Below are 18,898 nucleotides of genomic sequence, written 5' to 3'. Positions count from 1 at the left end.
ATCACGCCACTGCACTCCAGCCTGGGCGACAGAGCAAGACTCTGGCTCGAAAAAAAAAAAAAGTTAGCATTGAGGCTGCGGCATCACAGCACTCTCTAAGCAACCCTATCCCAGACCCAGCCCTTCTGGCCCAACTAAAGTCCTACAGTCCCAGGAAGAATTCCAGAGTGGAGGGCACAGGAAAGGAAGTAGTGACAGATAAAGTTAAAAAAGTACACTAGCACCTGATTGTCCAGGGCCTCACATACCAGACTGAGGAGTCTGATCTTATGTAGACAGAGGCAGTCACTGAAGGGTCTGGACTTTCTCTCTCTTTTTTGGTTAATTCAACTTTATGGTGCTTTTCTAATGTAAAAATCCTTTGTCATGAAAAAATCAAATATTATGTAAAAATATATGACTGTAGTGAATCTTCCTATTCCCTTCCCCCAGCACTGGGCAATACTGTGACCCTTTGCTGCACATTTTTTCAGCTGGAACAGCTGGTACCCTTCACCGTGGGGCTGCACATGCTTGTGGCCCAGAACTCACAGAAGTTGATCTAGAAGATACAGTGGTAACTGAAGGAGCTGCAGGCCCAGCTCCTACCCCATGTGGGAGCTGGTGACCTTCAGAATGTAATGACTGTTGCTCCACTTCTGCCTTCCAAACTGCACAAATTTCTCTTATAGCTAACCCTAACCCAAAACTATGCAGGGAAAGGAATCTAGGAAAAATGTGGTTCTAGCCTAGCTAAATTGACATGGTAAAAAAACACCACTGGGCTTTGCAGACACCGCTGCCGCCAGGAGCCCCGTACTATCAGCCATGGTCAACCCCACCGTGTTCTTCGACATTGAGCCCTTGGGCCGCGTCTCCTCTGAGCTGTTCGCAGACAAGTTTCCAAAGACAGCAGGAAACTTTCATGCTCTGAGCACTGGAGAGAAAGGATTTGGCTATAAGGGTTCCTGCTTTCACAGAATTGTTCCAGGGTTTATGTGTCAGGGTGGAGACTTCATATGCTATGATGGCACTGGTGGCAAGTCCATCTATGGGGAGAAATTTGATGACAAGAACTTCATCCTGAAGCATACAGGTCCTGGCATCTTGTCCATGGCAAATGCTGGACCCAACGCAAACAGTTCCCAGTTTTTCATCTGCACTGCCAAGACTGAGTGATTGGATGGCAAGCATGTGGTCTTCGGCAAGGCGAAAGAAGGCATGAATATTGTGGAGACCGTGGAGTGCTTTGGGTCCAGGAATGGCAAGACCAGCAAGAAGATCAACATTGCTGACTGTGGACAACTCTAATAAGTTGGACTTGTGTTTTATCTTAACCACCAGACCATTCCTTCTGTAGCTCAGGAGAGCACCCTCCACCCCATTTGCTTGCAGTATCCTAGAATCTTTGTGCTGCAGTTCTCTTTGGGTTCTATGTTTTCCTTGTTCCCTTCCATACCTAGCTAGATTGCAGAGTTAAGTTTATGATTATGAAATAAAAACTAATTAACAACAGCAACAAAAAAAGTACCAGAGTCTATCTGTTGTCAACACGGCATCAATGAACACCTCTTGTAATCATATTTAACTTCCAGACAAAAACTAAAGAGCGAAATCAGGCTTCTACCTAACATGAAGCAGCTGTCCTTTGGACAATTGTGAACAAGCTAATTCTACCCAAAAGAGGATACAAAATCCTTTTATCCATCTTTAGGTGATGCTATTGCAGCAGGTATGGACTAAGACAAGGGGCTTGGCCTCCTTAACATTCAAGAGGCTCTTGGCCTCCAGCCTGACACAAGTAGGGAAATTGCCTGAAGGACCACACTCTCCACTGTAGAGATTCAAATCAGACTTCTGTTCACCAGATCAGGAGTCTTTTCACTTGTACATAACTAACTTATTAGGCTGCTCATTTATTTTATTTCTAAGGAGACCACGATCCATTAGACAATGCCAAAGATCTCTACAGATCAAACCATTCTGATTATTGCTTCTGTTGTCCATTACAGTAACCATGCCTGACTGGTCTTTGGTGAGTAAAGATCACCCTCCATCCCAGAATCTCATTGAATTTAGGGAGCTCCAGTTTGATGATAGCAATTCCCATCATCATTCCTGGTTTGCAATGAATGGCTACTACATAGAATGCTGGGGCTTTTCTTATAAATGTATTTCTCATGCCCTTGACAAGGGATTGTCCTCTGGACTCTTGAGAGAATTAGGAGGTGGATGAGCATATCTTAAAATAATAAATCTATTCTAGCATTGTAATCACTCTAAACTTTTGGACACTATTAAAAAAACAATTATTCTGACACTTGTTAAAGACAGTTGGCAGATTTTATTCAGGACTATCATGATAGATGTAGGAACAGCTGCAATAGGGTTTTGCAGTAGGCAAGAGAGATTGGGCTCCACTCCAAATGCAACAAAAATAAACGGGAATTTATCATTAAGGAGCAGGATGCAGGGAGAGTGCCGATGTATAGAAAATTACTAAAAGGGGCCGGGCGTGGTGGCTCACACTTGTAATCCCAGCACTTTGGGAGGCCAAGGCGGATGGATCACAAGGTCAGGAGATTGAGACCATCCTGGCTAACATGGTGAAACCCTGTCTCTACTAAAAATACAAAAAATTAGCCTGGCGTGGTGGCATGCAGTTGTAATCCCAGCTGAGGCAGGAGAATCACTTGAACCCGGGAGGCGGAATTTGCAGTGAGCTGAGATCACGCCACTGCGCTCTAGCCTGGGCAACAGAGTGAGACTCTGTCTCAAAAAAAAAAAAAAAAAATTACTAAAACGGTAGGATAATTTGTGCTAAAGAAATCTAATAAGATTCTTGCTGAAGGCAAGCCAGAGTGATCAGATATCACCTGGGGGAAAGTGGAAGATGAAGAATTTGATCAAATATGGGGGGGTGGTCAGATATCAAGAGTGGGGGATTCTTGCTATGACTGGGCTTTTAGCGGACATGCCCCAAGATGGGGCCTAATCAAAAAAAGTTTCAGAAAAGCCTGACTAAAGTTAGATCAAGGAGAGTCTTTGTCAATACCTTCCTATTTGGTGTACTAAGGAAGTCTGGCTTTTTAATTTCATTAAGTATAGGCCACCATTGAACTTAAATTTCAGCCAGACCATTAGAGTCACTCCCAGCCATCTGAACTAAAACAATGAACTGTATTTTAGTTATTGCTGCCTATCAAATTACCCCAAAATGATATGAGGGCGATCTGGCTGTGACGTCTGTCACCCCACCGATGGCCAGGGTTGATTCGGCTGATCTGGCTGCCTAAGCTCATGTCCCCTTCTTCCCTCACTGCTCCACGTGCATCCCTCCCAAAGCTGCGCGCTAGATCAAAGAAGACGAACTTCCCCGATAGAGAAGGACTATTCTTCAGTCAAGGGTATATGAGTAGCTATGCTCCCCGGGTAGAACCTCCAAACAGGCCCTCAAATTACCCCAAAACTAATAGGCATACAACAACAAACACTTATCAGCTCACATTTTCTGAGGGTCAGGAAAGTGAGTGTGGCTTTGTTGAGTGGTCCTAGCTCAGGATCACTCATCAGCTGGGGATGGAGGATCTGCTTCCAAGCTTTCAAGACTTGGCTATTGGCAGAAAACTTCAGTTCCTGGACAAGTGGTCCTCACCATACAGCTGCTCATAACATTGCTTCCTCAGATTGGGTAAATCACGAAAGAAGGAGAGCAACCAAGGCAGAAGCTGCTGCGTCCTTTATAACCAAATCTCAGAAGTGACACATCATCACTTCTGCTGTATCCTATTGGTCACAGAAACCAATCCAGATACAGCATGGGAGAAGAGGTGGGGATCAGTGGGGCCATCCTCGAGGCTGACTACCACACACCCCACCCAACATTCTTAGTCTCCATCCCCACACATGTTGCCCAGGTTTCTATCAATAGAAATCTTGCACACTTTTTTGTTTTTGTTTTTATTTTTTTGAGACAGAGTCTCACTCTGTCGCCCAGGCTGGAGTGCAGTGGCACGATCTTGGCTCACTGCAACCTCTGCCTCCCGGGTTCAAGTGATTCTTCTGCCTCAGCCTTCCTAGTAGCTGGGATTACAGGTACATGCCACCACACCCAGCTAATTATTGTATTTTTAGTAGAGACGGGATTTTGCCATGTTGGCCAGGCTAGTCTCGAACTCCTGATCTCAGGTGATCAGCCTGCCTCGACCTCCCTAAGTGCTGGGATTGCAGGCATGCGCCACCATGCCTGGCTAATTTTGTATTTTTAGTAGAGATGGGGTTTCTCCATGTTGGTCAGTCTGGTCTCGAACTCCCAGCCTCAGGTGATCCACCTCCCTCGGCCTCCCAAAGTGGACAGTAGGTTTTAAGAAGAATCAGCAGATCCTGCCAGGCAATCACCTCAGGTGAGGCCATTACAGATTTCACAGGGACGAGGAACCTAATCTCCTCAGACAGGAGAGGAAGGGCTTCTTTGACAAGGAGGCTCAACAGAATTTAGGGGTTCTGGCTGGGCGTGGTGGCTCACGCCTATAATCCCAGAACTTTGGGAAGCCGAGGTTGGTGGATCTCTTGAGTCCAGGAGTTAAAAACCAGCCTGGACAACATGGTGAAACCCCGTCTCTAAAAAAAAAAAAAAAAAATAGCCAGGCATAGTGGCATGCCCCTGTAGTCCCAGCTACGCAAGAGGCTGAGGAGGGAGGATCACTGGAGCCTGGGAAGCAGAGGTAGCAGTGAGCCGAGATCGCGCCATTGTATTCCAGCCTAAGCAACAGATAGAGATCTTGTCTCAAAAAAGAAAAAAAAAAGAATATAGGGGTTCATGGTCCTAGTGGTATCATAATCTGCCCAGGTGTCACTATTCCAAAATTTTGGGTCTAACTTCTGCTCAAAACATTGCCCTAATTTTAAACACTATGAGATTGGGAATTCAACTTGCATTGTAATTCAGAATTAGATTTTGAGTTTGATTTTTAGAAAGTACAATCTTGCAGATACAGCAAAGCAGTCGAGGCGGCCAGGCATGGTGGCTCATGCCTGTAATCTCAGCACTTTGGGAGGCCGAGGTGGATGATCACGAGGTCAGGACTTCAAGACCAGCCTGGCCAGGGTGGTGAAACCCTGTCTCTACTAAAAATACAAAAATTAGCTGGGCGTGGTGGCACGCGGCTGTAGTCCCAGCTACTCAGGAGGCTGAGGCAGGAGAATCGCTTGAAGCCAGGAGGCTAGCAGAGGTTGCAGTGAGCCGAGATTGCGCTACTGCACTCCAGCCTGGATAACAGAGCGAGACTCCATCTCAAAAAACAAACACACAAAAAAAGTAGTCAAGGCTTTCTGGTCCTTTATCTGATGTTGAACTGAGAAGTAAAAGCCCTAAGTTATCATTTTCTTTCCCCCAGTTATCCAACATAATTAGAAGAAGCCAACCAACCCAAAGCATCTGCTTGGTCAACCCAACACCTTGCCTTCTTTGTTTTTGTTTTTTTTTTTTTTTGAGACAGAGTCTTGCTCTGTTGCCCAGGCTGGAGTGCAGTGGCGTGATCTTGGCTCACTGCAAGCTCCACCTCACGGGTTCACACCATTCTCCTGCCTCGGCCTCCCAAGTAGCTGGAACTACAGGCACCCGCCACCACGCCCAGCTAATTTTTTTTGTATTTTTAGTAGAGACTGGGTTTCACCATGTTAGCCAAGATGGTCTCGATCTCCTGACCGCGTGATCCGCCCGCCTTAGCCTCCCAGAGTGCTGGGATTACAGGCGTGAGCCACCGCGCCCAGCCAGCCTTGCCTTCTTTAGGCACTTGATTACAGGTAATAATTTAGGGCATTGTTTTTGCGAATGCATGCCATAGACAACAGTGTTGCCTTTCTCATTGACTAAAGCTTGTATGATTACCTTCCTGTATTTGCAAGGCTGTACTTTCTAAAAGCCAAACTCAACATCTAACTGAGTTACAATGCAAAATGAATTTCCAATCTCATAGGGTCTCCTGTTAAAGTTGGGGCATTTTTTGGAGTGAAGGTAAAATCCCAAATTTTGGAAAAGGGAAACATGGACAGATTATGATGACATCAGGATCATGAATCCCTAAATTCTGTTGAACATTTTTTTGCCAGTAAAAACAGCCCTTCTTTCTTTTATTTATGTTTTATTTGTTGAGATGGAGTCTTGCTCTCTCGCCCAGGCTGGAGTGCAGTGGCATGATCTCAGCTCAGTGCAACCTCTGCCTCCCAGGTTCGAGTGATTCTCCTGCCTCAGCCTCTAGAGTAGCTGGAATTACAGGCGTGCGCCAACACGCCCAGCCAATTTTTGTAGAGACCAAGTTTTGCCATGTTGCCCAGGCTGGTCTCAAACAGACTCCTGGCCTTTAGTGATCCGCCCACCTTGGCCTCCCCAAGTGCTGGGGTTACAGACTTGAGCCACCACACCCGGCCAGTCCTTCCTTCTTTGACTGGGGAGGTTAGTCTCTTCTTTGTTATACCTTTAATGGCCTCCCCTGAGGTAGTTATCTTGCAAGGTGTTTAAATATAATCAGATCAGAGAACCAATCCAGATAACCAAGAACAAATTCAGGGAACCCATTCTTAAAGCTTTGTTCTCCTGGAATTGTTTCCAATACCATTGTCTGTTTCAGGGTTTGACCAGAGAAGTATAAGCAGTATAAGTCATGTGGAATAAGAGATTTTTTTTTTTTTTAGGGGTTAAGTCTCATGAAATTGTGAGCATGGGAAAAGGTCTATGTAGGAGTCTAACATCTCTGTGTCTGGTATTGGTCTTGAAATTTCTGTAAATCAGTACTGCTTACCATTAGGCAGAAAAGCTAGAGTGAACGTGGGCAGGTACAAACTGGAGCCCACAAAGAGAATCTGGATCTCATGGGGATAAACTAGACTGAGCATCTGTCTCTTATCACTTACACCTCAATGAGGCAGGTGCCTGCAGGAGCCTGGTGCAGGTGCTTATAGGAGCCATGCGCTGCACCTGCGTCTCACCCAGACTTGCAGAAACTGAAGAAGATTCAGTAGGAACTGCAAGAGCTCTAGACTTAGCTACTTCCCCCGCCAGCAGATGAGCAACAATGTGCGTGAGATGTGCCTAGTGTCCTAGACTGACCTTCAGACTGTAATGGCTGCTGCTTCACTTCTGCCTTTCCTATCTTCACAGATTTCCCTTGTGGCCAATCCTAACCAAGAACCATATTTGAGAGATAAAGTCAAGGTTGTTGGAATTTGAGACGTTAGGACATCCAAGTGGAACTTTGCCAACAGACATGTGTAAACTTAGAGCTAGAGGTCAAGGATGCACTTGTAGATTTTTTTTTTTCAGACAGAGTTTCCACTCTTGTTGCCCAGGCTGGAGTGCAATGGTGCAATCTTGGGTCACTGCAACCTCTGCCTCCCGGGTTCAAGTGATTCTCCATTCTCAGCCTCCCAAGTAGCTGGAATTACAGGCATGCACCACCACGCTTGGCTAATTTTTGTATTTTTAGTAGAGACGGGGTTTCACCATGTTGGCCAGGCTGGTGTCGAACTCCTGACCTTGGGTGATCCACCCACCTCCACCTCCCAAAGTGCTGGAATTACAAGCATGAGCCACTGCGCTCAGCCACACTTGTAGATACAAGGATCGTTTCTAACATGGAGAATAACAAGAAAATCCTTAAATAATTCCTGGTATAGCTCTAGTAAATTATGCAAGGTAGACCAAAGCCCCTCATGATAACCCTTTTCATATCTACCCTGAGGGAAAAAATGAGTAATATCCACTAACACCTTGGTTGGTCTTTTTTGATTAGGAATCTTGGTTCTTTTTTTTTTTTTTTTTTTTTTTGAGACTGAGTCTTGCTCTGTCACCCAGGCTGGAGTGCAATGGAGTGATCTCAGCTCACTGCAACCTCTGCCTCCTAGGTTCAAGGGATTCTCCTGCCTCAGCCTCCCAAGTAGCTGGGATTACAAGCGTGGGCTACCACACCCAGCTAATTTTTTGTATTTCTAGTAGAGATGGGGTTTCACCATGTTGGCTAGGCTGGTCTCGAACTCCTGAGCTCAAGTGATACACCCGCCTCAGCCTCCAAAAATGCTGGGATTACAGTCATGAGCAACCGTGTTTGGCCTGTTTTTTGTTTGTTTGTTTGTTTGTTTTTTGAGATGGAATTTTGCTCTTTTGCTGAGGCTGGAGTGAAGTGGCATGATCTTGGCTCACTGCAACCTCTGCCCCCAGGTTCAAGCGATTCTCCTGACTCAGCCTCCCGAGTAGCTGGGATCATAGGCCTGTGTCAACATGCCCGGCTAATTTTGTATTTTTAGTAGAGATGGGGTTTCGCCATGTTGGCCAGGCTGGTCTTGAACTCCTGACCTCAGGTGATCCGCCTGCCTTGGCCTCCCAAAATGCTGGGATTACAGGCATGAGCCACTGATCCCAGCCTTTTTTTTTTTTTTTTTTTAATGGGGCCATAATTTCCATTCTGGACAGTGTTAGAAAGACAAAATGCACCTATCCTTTTTCTGAAGGGTATCCTAAGTTCAGCCTTGAGAGCAGACCCAGCTCTGGGGCTGAGGTTCAGACTCTTGAATTCATCCATGTTTGTGCAAGGGGTTGAAAGCAATGAAGTTATTCTTGCATATTCAGGGACATTGTATTTTTTATTTATTTTATTTTTGTTTTGTTTTGAGATGGAGTTTCGCTCCTTTTGTCCAGGCTGGAGTGCAGTGGCGTGATCTCGGCTCACTGCAACCTCCGCCTGCCGAGTTCAAGCCTCCTGCCTCAGCCTCCTGAATAGCTGGGATTACAGCTATCCACCACCACGCCTGGCTAATTGTTTGTATTTTTAGTAGAGACGGGGTTTCGCCATGTTGGCCAGGTAGGTCTTGAACTCCTGACCTCAGGTGATCCACCCAGCTCAGCTTCCTAAAGTGCTGGATTATAGGCGTGAGCCACAGCACCCAGCGGACATTGTATTTTATAGGAAATAATAGGCATGTGAATTCTTTTGCCCAGTTTCTTCCTTCTTAATATCTTGAAATCTTCTTTCTGCCATTGCAGTCGTAGAATAGTGTTTGTCCGCTAATGGGGAAGCATATGTAGATATGACAGACCCTAAAATAGTCCCTACAGAAGGTATATGCATATGTGGCAACTTTAGTCACTCAGTGATTATAATCCATAAGCTTAAGAGAGCTTTTGAGTGAGGCCTGGCCATCACAAGTGAAGGTTCCCAAATCTGATTTCTCATTAAAGCGCCTGCCAACACACAGATGGTTTTAGGCTTCAAAAGATTCTATTTTACTAAGGCTGATGAAGTGTCCTGGAATCTGCCATTTTTAAAAGATCCCCAGGCAAAGCTGGACGTGGTGGCTCATGCCTGTAATTCCAACTCTTTGGGAGGCTGAGGCAGGTGGATCACCTGAGGTCAGGAGTTCAAGACCAGCCTGGCCAACATGGTGAAACCTTGTCTTTACTAAAAATACAAAAATTAGCCAGGCACAGTGGTGTGCACCTATAATCCCAGCTACTTGGGAGGCTGAGGCAGAAGAATCACTTGAACCTGGGAGGCGGAGGTTGTAGTGAGCTGAGATCACATCATTGCACTCCAGCCTTGGCGACAAGAGCAAGACTCCATACTCCATTTCAGAAAAATAAAAATAATAAAAAAAAAAAGATCCCCAGGCAAAAGATCACAGATCTTATAATCAACCATGTTTTGAAACCAATGATCTAAGGAATTCCAAGATCAGCATGAGTGACAGCATGTGGAACGAGCTTGAGAGGGGTGTCTCTCCTATAAAATGAGACAGCAGTTTAAATTACCCAGTTTGCCATAAATATAAAAAGTGCTCAGTTTAAAAAAAAGAAAAAAGAAATCTGCCGCGTGCGGTGGATCACGCCTATAATCCCAGCACTTTGTAAGGCCAAGGCTGGTGGATCACTTGAGGTCAGGAGGTTGAGACCAGCCTGGCCAACATGGTGAAACCCCGTCTCTACCAAAAAAAATATGAAAAAAAATTAGCCGGGCATGGTGGTGCGCGTTTGTGGTCCCAGCTACTTGAGAGGCTAAGGAAGGAGAATCACTTGAGCCCAGGAGTTGGAGGTTGCAGTGAGCTAAGATCTTACTGCTGTACTCCTGCCCGTACAAAAATGAGACTCCATCTCAAAAAAAAAAAAAAAAAAAGAAAAGAAAAAGAAATATCTGGCCAGGTGTGGTGGCTCATGCCTGTAATCCCAGCACTTTGGGAGGCCAAGGTGGGTGGATCATCTGAGGTCAGGAGTTCAAGAGCAGCCTGGTCAACATGGTGAAACGCTGTCTCTACTAAAAATACAAAAATTAGCCGGGTGTGGTGGCAGGTGCCTGTAATCCAAGCTACTCACAAGGCTGAGGCAGGAGAATCACTTGAGCCTGGGAAGCGGAGGTTGCAGTGAGCCAAGACCATGCCGCTGTACTCCAGCCTGGGCAACAAGAGCAAAACTCAGTCTAAAAAAAAAAAAAGAAAAGAAATACCATTGAAAAAAGTAAATCAGAAATGAGGCAAGATAATGCCACGTATCTTGAAAAATTTGATGAGGGCCAGGCTCAGTGACTCATACCTGTAATCCCAGCATGTTAGGAGGCTGAGGTGGGCAGATCACGAGGTCAGGAGATCAAGACCATCCTGGCTAACACGGTGAAACACCGTCTCTACTAAAAATACAAAAAATTAGCCAGGCGTGGTGGCATGGGCCTATAGTCCCAGCTACTCGGGAGGCTGAGGCAAGAGAATCGCTTGAACTCAGGAGATGGAGGTTGCAGTAAGCTAAGATAGCACCACTGCACTATCAGAGCGAGATTCTGTCTCAAAAAAAAAAAAATTTTTTTTTGTTGAAAGATTTGGGAGTTTGCTTTATGACAGTGGTTCCAGGGTAATTGGAAAAGAAGTTAGAGATGTGTTTTGACTGTTAAGATGTTTATTGTAGCATGATTATTAAAATATGTAAATATGTCTAGGAAAAATAGAAGCAAGACAGTCTTTAGATTTCAATAATTAAAAACCCAATGTATTAGCCAGGTTAAACTAGGCTATCTATTTAAAATTACTTAATATTTACTGAACATCTAGTTGAGAGTACTGTGAATATTTTCAAAGTTCTCTTTGACCTCTCTTTTTTAACATTCTCTTCCCAGTAATCTCCTTCACTCCCATAGGATCAGCTTTCATCCTTAATGGGAAAATTCTCAATCTTTTATTTTTCATATTTTAGGGTTTCATTTATTTATTTATTTATTTTTATTTTTATTTTTATTGATGTGGAGTCTCAGTCTGTCATCTAGGCTGGAGTAGAGTGGCATGATCTCGGCTCACCACAACCTCCGCCTTCTCCACCTCCCCGGGTTCAAATGATTCTCCTGCCTCAGCCTCCTGAATAGCTGGGGTTACAGGCATCCACCACCACACCTGGCTAGAAGTAATTTCAATGCTACGGAAAAGATGCAGGAATAGTAAAAAGAATTTCTGTAACCCTTCACCCAGCTTCCCTGATGTTAACATTTTACTATATTTGCTTTATCATTCTCTCTCTCTCTGTCTTTCCCTCTCTCTCTTCTCTCTTTCTATCTTCCATCTATATACATATTTATAATAAATATATACACATATATATACACACATAGAGATACATATATATACCCATATATAGATATACAGATTGTACACATATAAAAAATGTATACCTACATACATACACACACATATACATATTTTTCCTGAATCATTTGAGAGTTAAGTTAAATACATGACACGGCATAACCCTTAAATACTTTCCTAAAGGACCAAGCACAACCATCAACATCAAGATTAACATGGATATAACGCTACCAAATCCTCCAAATTTCCCAATAATGTCCTTTATGGCAAAAACAAATCAAAACAAGACAAAATTACTTCTTATTTTAGTCTATTATCCAGGAACACACATAGTGTGATTTTCATGTCCCTTTATCCTTCTTCAGTCTGAAGCAGTTCTTCTAATCTTTCTTTGCCACTCATGACCTTGGCATTTTTGAAGAGTACGGGACATTTATTTGGGAGAATGTTACTCAATTTGGGTTTCTCTGATGTTTTCCCACGATCAGATTTAGGTTATGCATTAGGCAAGAATATCATAGAAGGGATGCTTTGTTCTTCTTGGCATATCATTTCAAGAAGTACATGATATTGATTTGTTCTATTACTGGTGAGGTGAACATTGATCATTTGATCAAGGGGTTGGCGGCCAGGTTCCTTCATTGTAAAGTTACTATTTTTCTGTGTTATTTATAAATAATTTATGGGGAGATACTGTGAGACCATGTAAGTATTCTGTTCAGCACAATTTCACCCCCTAATTTTTACATCCATCAATGATTCTTGCCTGAATCAACTAGTACTGTGATGATTGCCAGGTGGTAATTTTTTAACTCCATCAATCCTTCTACATTTAGAAGTTGGTATTCCACTGTAAGGAAGTGCCTTCTTTCTCTACATTTATTTAGTTCATTTTTAATTTATTTTTATCAGTATTGATTAATGAATCTTAATTTAATTCAAGTGTTATAATCTAACACTAACATTATTTACTTTGATGCTCATATTGTTTCATATTTGGCCAGTGGGCACCGCTTTAATCTGATCCTTTATTCTTTTGACAAATCTTTTTTTTTTTTAGGAGACAGAATCTTGCTCTGTTGCCCAGGCTGAGTGCAGTGGTGTGATCATAGCTCACAACAGCAGCCTTGAACTCCTGGGCTCAAGCAGTCCTCCTGCCTTGGCCTCCCAAAGCACTGGGATTACAGGCGTGAGCTGTTGCATCTGTCCCTCATCACTTTTTAACCACTTCCTTACTTCCTGGCACAGCAAGATGTTCCTAGCTAAGCTTATACTTTTTTCTACTCCCCTCAGCCTTGGAATCAGCCATTTCTCCAAAGTGCTCTTGTCTCTTTTAGAGGAGAACAGCATCTAAAAACCAAGATCTGGGAGCAAAATATGCTCATTGCTTTTGCAAAGCTGTTGCCTCTAGGCTCTTTCGGGGGATATATATATACATACACATATACATAATGCATGTACAGTTGTCCCTCGTATCAGTGGGGGATTGGTTCCAGGACTGCCCCCCACCACTCTCCTGCCCCACAGATACCAAAACTTGCATATGCTCAAGAAGAGCCTTACATAAAATGGTATAGCATTTGCATATAACCTACACACATCCTCTGGTATATTTTAATCATCTCTAGATCGCTTATAATATGCACTACAATGTAAATGCTATGTAAATAGTTGTTATACTGTATTTTTTATTTGTGTTTTTTTTATTGTTGTATTGTTATTTTTTATTCCTAATATGTTTGATCCGTAGCTGGCTGAACCCATGGATGCAGAACCCATGGATGTGGAGGGCCAACTGTATAATGTGCACATCTACTTCTACATCTATCTATCTATCTATCTATCTATCTATCTATCTATCTGTCTATCGCCATCTATTTCTCTATCATCTCTATCTATCATCCATCTCTCTATATCTATCATCTATCTCTGTCATCCATTTGTTTTGTTTTGTTTTGTTTTGTTGAGACAAAGTTTTGCTCTTGTTCCCCAGACTGGAGGTCAATGGCACAATCTCCGCTCACCACAACCTCTGCCTCCCGGGTTCAAGCAATTCTCCTGTCTCAGCCTCCCGAGTAGCTGGGATTATAGGCATGTGCCAACATGCCCAGCTAATTTTGTATTTTTAGTAGAGACAGGGTTTCTCCATGTTGGTCAGGCTGGTCTCAAACTCCTGACCTCAGTTGATCTGCCTGCCTTGGCCTCCCAAAGTGCTGAGATTAGAGGCGTGAGCCACCATGCCCGGCCAATTTCTTTTTTTTTTTTCTTTTGAGACGGAGTCTTGCTCTTGTCGCCCAGGCTGGAGTGCAATGTGGCACAATCTCGGCTCACTGCAACCTCCACCTCCTGGGTTCAAGCGATTCTCTTGCCCCAGCATTCCAAGTAACTGGGATTACAGGCACCTGCCACTACACCAGGCTAGATTTTTGTATTTTAGTAAAGACGAGGTTTCACCATGTTGGCCAGGCTGGTCTCTAACTCCTGACCTTAGGTGATCCGCCCACCTCGGCCTCTCAAAGTGCTGGGATTACAGGTGTGAGCAACCATGCCCAGCCTCATCCATTTATTTCTGTCTATGCATCTCTATCATGCATATCTATCTATCTGTCTGTCTATCTATCTATCATCTATCTCTGTCATCCATTGATCTATATCTCTGTCATCCACTTATCTCTATCCATCTCTATCATTCATCTCCATCTATCTGATCTATCTCTATCATCCATCAATCTATATCTATCTTTATCTGTCATCCATTTATCTCCATCCATCTTTATCCTATCATCTATCTATCTATCTATCTATCTATCTATCTATCTATCTCTGTCTATCTAACTTTTCTTTTAAAAACCATGAGTTCTGAATGGGCACAGTGGCTCACGTCTGTAATCCCAACAATTTGGGAGCCCGAGGCAGGGGGATTGCTTGAGGTCAGGAGCTCGAGACCAGCCTGGCCAACATGGTGAAACCCTGACTCTACCAAGAATAGAAAAATTAGCTGGGTGTGGTGGTACGCACCTGTAATCCCAGCTTCTCAGGAGGCTGAGGCAGCAGAATCGCTTGAACCCTGGAGGCAGATGTTGCAGTGAGCAGAGATCATGCCATTGCACTCCAGCCTGAGTGACAGAGTGAGACTCTAAGAAAAAAACAAAACAAAACAAAAAACCACATGAGTTCACACTGATATCTCCAATTTCAAATCTTCAAATCACAACACCACAGGGTTCGTTCCAGTCTATTTTTCTTTCCACATTTGTAACCCCCTTCTCTGACAGAGATAATAAACCTGGCTTTCATTATCTTCAATACGTTTACTTACTTGCTTATTACCCCCGTATGTAACCAACTTCCTAACTCTGCTGGGTGCCTCCTTGGTACCAACCTTATAGATCTCACTGGCCGTGCCCTGCCTGAAGACAAGAAAATAATAACAATAATAATGGTAATAATAATGTTTTTTAAAGACAAGAAAAAGGAACAAGAGGGAAGAGAAAGAGGAATAGTAAGTCAATATGGCTATCTTGAATGAACGAATTAACCTAAAATCTTAACAATATAACAAAATAAATAATGCAATAACATTTCTTGCTCCTGTAAGGTTTGGTGCTGATCAGGTGGTTTTCCAGAGAACTCTCCCTGAAGTGGTGACTCAGGGATTCAAGCTGCTTTCATTTTATGGTTCTGCCACCTCACCCCATGACCTCTACAGGTTCAGCTAAAGGGGAAGAGGTGGAACAAGAAGGCACATGGGCACTCAACTGCCTCAGAGTAAAAGTGACACATCACTTCCGTTTATGTTCTTTTGGCAAGAATTAATCCTGTGACACCACCCAGGTGCACAGGACTGAGAAAATATGGAGGAGCACATGGATTTTCAGATAGCACTAACAGTCTCCTCCACACCCAATAGATACATTGGAATGGATTTTGTATCTAGATAACATAAGCTATGTGTAGCTTCCTAGTGGACATTCTTAGAAGGTAACAATGAGGTTCACCAGGAAACAATGAGCAAAACTATTTTATCCAACTTTTAGTTATAAGGTGGTGAAATGCAACAGTCATCCATAAAATATGATTTTGGTTTTGGATTAGTTGAGTTAAAGCCATTTTTTCTAGCAGTAGTTAGCAGGATCATGTCTATCACAGCCACACCTAGTCCAAAGGCTAGCATGTTTTTTCCTGGTGGCCCTAGTAAGTATCTGGATGTAATCATTCAGAGTTCATTCAGAAACTACAGTATAAAATACAGCCCTGTGCTTCCTCCTCTGATTATAATTGTTTTGAAATTTTCAAATAATTTCAAACTCACAGAAAAGATGTAAGAGTAGTACAAATAACTCATATATACTTCATCCAGATTTACCAGTTTTTAATATTTTGTCACAACTGCTTTAATAGTTTTTTTTCCCATCTATCTCTATGTCTGGCTATCTATTTATCTATCTACCTACTTACCTATTATCCCTCCACCCATCTACCTATCCATATAATTTGAATCATTTGAGAGTAAACTGCAGAGTATACTGTTTAGCCCCTAAATACTTCAGGTGCATTTCTTTTCTTTTTTTTTTTTTGCCAGGGGGGTGGGGGCGTGGGGAGAGTCTTGCTCTGACACCCCGGCTTGGAGTGCAGTAGCACAATCCCAGCTCACTGCAACCTCCGCCTCCAAGGTTCAAGTGATTTTCATGCCTCAGCCTCCTGAGTAGCTGGGACTATAGGCATGTGCCACCACACCTGGCTAGTTTTTGTATTTTTAGTAGAGATGGGGTTTTGCCATGTTGGTCAGGCTGATCTCAAACTCCTAGCCTCAAGTGATCTGTCCACCTCAGGCTCCCAAAGTGCTGGGATTACAGGTGTGAGCCACCGCACCCGGCCTCAGAGTGCATTTCTTAAGGACAAGGATATTCTCTTACATAAGCACAGTATAATTATCAAAATCAGGAAATTTAACACTAATAATTTAACCTATAATCTACATTCAAAATTTGCTAATTGTCCCAACAATGTCCTTTATTTACAACAATGCCTTTTTTTCTGGTCCGTATCTAATCCTGGATGACACATTGCATTTAGTACACATGTCTCTTTAGCTCCCTTTGCTAAAACTGGACTGCGGTGGCAGAGCCATCTCGGCTCACTGCCACCTCTGTTTCCTTGGCTCAAGCAACCTACAATCTCAGCCTCCCAAGTAGCTAGGATTACAGGTGTGAGCCACCATGCCTGGCTAATTTTTGTATTTTTAGCGGAGATGAAGTTTCACCATGTTGGCCAGGCTGGTCTCAAACTCCTGAGCTCAAAGTGACCCACCAGCATGGGCCTCCCAAAGTGCTAGGATTACAGGCATGAGCTATGGCACCTGGCCTTACCTTTTTGTTTTGTTTTGTTTTTGCCCACTGCCACACCCAGATAATTTTTTTTTTTTAATACTTTAAGTTCTGGGATACATGTGCAGAACGTGCAGGTTTGTTACATAGGTATATATGTGCCATGGTGTTTTGCTGCACCCATCATCCTGTCATCTACATTAGGTATTTCTCCTAATGTTATCCCTCCCCTAGCCCCCCATTCCCTAACAGGCCCCGGTGTGTGATGTTCCCCTCCCTGTGTCCATGTGTTCTCATCGTTCAACTCCTCCTTATGAGTGAGAACATGCAGTGTTTGGTTTTCTGTTCCTGTGTTAGTTTGCTGAGAATAATGGTTTCCAGCTTCATCCATGTCTCTGCGAAGGACATGAACTCATCCTTTTTTATGGCTGCATAGTATTCCATGGTGCATACGTGCCACATTTTCTTTATCGTCTATCATTGATGGGCATTTGGGTTGGTTCCAAGTCATTGCTATTGTGAACAGTGCTGCAATAAACATATGTGTGCATGTGTCTTTATAATAGAATGATTTATAATCCTTTGGGTATATGCCCAGTAATGGGATTGCTGGGTCAAACGGTATTTCTGGTTCTAGATCCTTGAGGAATCACCACACTGTCTTCCACAATGGTTGAACTAGTTTACAGTCCCACCAACAGTGTAAAAGCGTTCCTATTTCTCCACATCTTCTCCAGCATCTGTTGTTTCCTAACTTTTTAATGATCGCCAGAATCTACAAGGAACTTAAACAAATTTACAAGAAAAAAACAAACAACCCCATGAAAAAGTGGGTGAAGGATATGAACAGACACTTCCCAAAAGACGACATTTATGCGGCCAACAAACATATGAAAAAAAGCTCATCATCACTGGTCATTAGAGAAATGCAAATCAAAACCACAATGAGATACCATCTCATGCCAGTTAGAATGGCCTGACATTTTTTAGAAGTACAGGCCAGCGATTTGTGTAAAATTTCCTTTAATTGAGAGTTGTCTGAAGTTTTCTTGTGATTCCATTCAGGTTGTGCATTTAGAGAAGGGATACTGCGTGAGTGATGTATTCTGCTCAGTGCACCCCTCAGGAAAGACTTGGTGATTTATACCATTCCTAGGGTGAGGTTAACTTTGATCACTTGGTTTAAGGTGGTGTCTATCAAATTTCTTCACTGTAAAGTTATTATTTTTCCCTTTGTAATTAATCAGTAATTTATAAAGAGATACTTTTGAGACTACGTAAACATCCTGTTTTTCGAAAATCACATACCCACTAATTTTCACATCTATTGATTATTCTTGCCTGAATCAACAATTACCATGATTACATGATTTTCTAAATCTTTGCTTTAGGCCAGGTGCGTGGCTTATGCCTGTAATCTCAGCACTTTGGGAGACTAAAGTGGATCACCTGAGGTCAGGAGTTTGAGACCAGCCTGGCCAACATGGCGAAACCCCATCTCTACCAAATATGCAAAAATTAGCCAGGCACCACACCGTGGTGGTGGGCACCTGTAATCCCAACTACTTGGGAGGCTGAGGCAGGAGGATCACTTGAACTTGGGAGGCAGAGGTTGCAGTGAGCCGAGATTGTGCCACTGCACTCCAGCCTGGGCAACAGAGTGAGACTTGGTCTCAAAAACAAAAACAACAACAAAAAATAAATCTTTGTTTCTTCTATTTTTTTTTTAGCTGGCCATTCTACTATAAGAATGAGCTTTCACCGGGCACAGTAGCTCACGCCTATAATCCCAGCACTTTGGGAGGCCAAGGCAGGCAGATAACTTAAGGCCAGGAGTTCAAGACCAGCCTGGCCAACATGGCAAAACCCCATCTCTACTAAATATACAAAAATTTTCCAGGCATGGTGGCATACACCTGTAGTCCCAGCTACTCAGGAGGCTGAGGTGGGGAGGATCACTTGAACTTGGGAGGCAAAGGTTA

At 43.3% G+C, this 18,898-nt stretch overlaps 1 pseudogene; it reads left to right on the top strand.

Moving 5' to 3' along the window:
* The first annotated feature begins 807 nt into the window (after positions 1-807).
* LOC129010855 (peptidyl-prolyl cis-trans isomerase A-like) lies at positions 808-1,360 on the top strand (annotated as a pseudogene).
* Positions 1,361-18,898: the final 17,538 nt, after the last annotated feature.

This window comes from Pongo pygmaeus, chromosome 10 (assembly GCF_028885625.2).
Source record: "Pongo pygmaeus isolate AG05252 chromosome 10, NHGRI_mPonPyg2-v2.0_pri, whole genome shotgun sequence".
Classification (NCBI taxonomy): domain Eukaryota; kingdom Metazoa; phylum Chordata; class Mammalia; order Primates; family Hominidae; genus Pongo; species Pongo pygmaeus.
Note: the sequence above shows the minus strand (reverse complement) of the source record. Positions and strands in the feature narration are given on the sequence as shown.